The following is a 2,997-nucleotide window of genomic DNA, read 5'->3' as shown; positions in this document are numbered from 1 at the left end:
GCCTATGTTTAGTGAAGCGGCCAGTCCTCCCTCCTTGGATGGATAACATTCGCAGATTTTCGCCCGGCCTGTGTTTAAGGAGGCGGCCGGTTCCTCCTTCCTTGGATGGATAACATTCGCAGATTTTCGCCCGGCCTATGTTTAGTGAGGCGGCCGGTCCTCCCTCCTTGGATGGATAACATTCGCAGTTTTTCGCCCGGCCTGTGTTTAAGGAGGCGGCTGGTTCCTCCTTCCTTGGATGGATAACATTCGCAGATTTTCGCCCGGCCTATGTTTAGTGAGGCGGCCGGTCCTCCCTCCTTGGATGGATAACATTCGCAGATTTTCGCCCGGCCTGTGTTTAAGGAGGCGGCCGGTTCCTCCTTCCTTGGATGGATAACATTCGCAGATTTTCGCCCGGCCTATGTTTAGTGAGGCGGCCGGTCCTCCACGGAGAGCGACCCGCAAGTGGGGAGGAACCGTCCACCCAACGCCGGCGGGAGCCGGGGCCGGTGGGGGCCCTACCAAGGCGGGTCTCATTGCCTGTCGGTCAGTTCGGGAGAAGGGGGGGGGTACTCGGAGGCCCGCCGGGAGCAGACGGGGGTCCGGAAGGTGAGGGGGTGAAGGACGGCGGCCGGGAGCAGACGGCTGTCCCCGGGAGGGGGGTGTTCGTTCACGTGCGGACGCCGGGAGCAGGCGGCCGTCACGCGGTTCTGCCAGTCGTTCCCACCGGCCTGTGTTTAAGGAGGCGGCCGGTCCTCCACGAGATTCTGCCAAACGTTCCACCGGCCTGTGTTTAAGGAGGCGGCCGGTCCTCCCCGTCGTTCCGCCGGCCTGTGTTTAAGGAGGCGGCCGGTCCTCCACTATTCCTTCCTTGGATGGAAAACATGTAGCACATTGAAAATCTTCGGGCAATGTGGCACTTTGAAAATTTTCGAGAGTTTTTGTACTTAGAAAAATGTTCGCTCTTGCACTTCCAGAGTGCTTTGCCGTAGCTCCTAGGTTCGCTGTCCGAGCAGGTGAACACTTTTTGGGGGGGAACACAACGCTAGAGACACCAGCCGCCTGGTTCTCGGGGCAAAATTTTGTGTTCCCCACACTCGTTCTGACTATACTTTGCGATTTGGGGGTGAAGGTAATGAGTACAGTGACTAGGGGGACCAACTCATCGTACTCTGGCGCACCAACAGACCAAAGCTGGTACTGCACCTACCCCTGGTACCCCAACCCCTGGTACCTGAAGGGACTTTGAAAATTTTCGCCAAATTTCGGAGGGAGCTCCAGGGCGAGAGGCTGATTTTTCGCTATTTGCGGCCGACCGCGGAACCAGCGCGGAGCGGACACTTTACGGCGCAAGAGCCGTTGGCACTTAGAAATTTTTCGCCAAAGTTGGCGCGAGCTCCAGGGGGAAGAGGCTGATTTTCTGCTATTTGTGGCCGACCGCGGGAACCAGCCAAAGCGGACACTTTACGGCGCAAGAGCCGTTGGCACTTAGAAATTTTTCGCCAACGTTGGCGCGAGCTCCAGGGGGAAGAGGCTGATTTTCTGCTATTTGTGGCCGACCGCGGGAACCAGCCAAAGCGGACACTTTACGGCGCAAGAGCCGTTGGCACTTAGAAATTTTTCGGCAAAGTTGGCGCGAGCTCCAGGGGAAGAGGCTGATTTTCTGCTATTTGTAGCCGACCGCGGGAACCAGCCAAAGCGGACACTTTACGGCGCAAGAGCCGTTCGCACTTAGAAATTTTTCGCCTGAGTTGGCGTGAGCTCCAGGAGGAGAGGCTGATTTTTCGCCATTTGTGGCTGACCGCGGGAACCAGGGCGGAGCGGACACTTGACGGCGCAAGAGCCGTTGGCACTTAGAATTTTTTCGCCTGAGTCAGTGCGACTTCCAGGAGGAGAGGCTGATTATTCGCTCTTTGTGACCGACACCGGGAACCAGCGCGGAGCGGACACTTGACCGCACAAGAGCCGTTGGCACTTAGGAAATATTCGCCAGAGTCGGCGCAAGCTCCAGGAGGAGAGGCTGATTTTTCGCTCTTTGTGGCCGACACCGGGAACCAGCGCGGAGCGGACATTTGACCGCGCAAGAGCCGTTGGCACTTAGGAAATATTCGCCAGAGTCGGCGCGAGCTCCAGGAGGAGAGGCTGATTTTTCGCTCTTTGTGGCCGACAGCGGGAACCAGCGCGGAGCGGACACTTGACCGCGCAAGAGCCGTTGGCCCTTAGGAAATATTCGCCAGAGTTGGCGTGAGCTCCAGGGAGAGAGGCCGAATTTTCGCGATTCGGATCTGACAGGGGTACCGTCGCAATTCGGACAGCTTGTGCGGCAGCCCACGGCCGGACTTAGAAAATATTCCGAAATTCTCACCGACCTCCGTGGTGGAGAGGCCGAATTTTCGCTATTCGGGGCCGACCGGGGAACCGTCGCCACTCGGACGGAACAGGCGGCATCCCACGCTCGCACTTAGAAAATATTCTTAAATTCTCACCGACTTCCGTGGTGGAGAGGCCGAATTTTCGCGATTCGGATCCGACAGGGGAACCGTCGCAATTCGGGACAGCTTGTGCAAGAGCCCACGCTGGCACTTGGAAAATATTCCGAAATTCTCACCGACCTCCGTGTTGGAGAGGCCGAATTTTCACCATTCGGATCCGACCGGGGAACCGTCGCCACTCGGACAGCTTGTGCGGCAGCCCACGCTCGCACTTAGAAAATATTCTGAAATTCTCAACGACCTCCGTGTTGGAGAGGCCGAATTTTCACCATTCGGGGCCGACCGGGGAACCGTCGCCACTCGGACAGCTTGTGCGGCAGCCCACGCTCGCACTTAGAAAATATTCCAAAATTCTCACCGACTTCCGTGGTGGAGAGGCCGAATTATCGCGATTCGGATCCGACCGGGGAACCGTCGCCACTCGGAGAGCTTGTGTGTCAGCCCTCGGTGACACTTAGAAAATATTCTGAAATTCTCACCGACTTCCGTGGTGGAGAGGCCGAATTATCGCAATTCGGATCCG

The sequence above is a fragment of the Syngnathus typhle genome, linkage group LG5 (genome assembly GCF_033458585.1).
Source record: "Syngnathus typhle isolate RoL2023-S1 ecotype Sweden linkage group LG5, RoL_Styp_1.0, whole genome shotgun sequence".
NCBI classification, from domain to species: Eukaryota; Metazoa; Chordata; class Actinopteri; order Syngnathiformes; family Syngnathidae; genus Syngnathus; species Syngnathus typhle.
Note: the sequence above shows the minus strand (reverse complement) of the source record.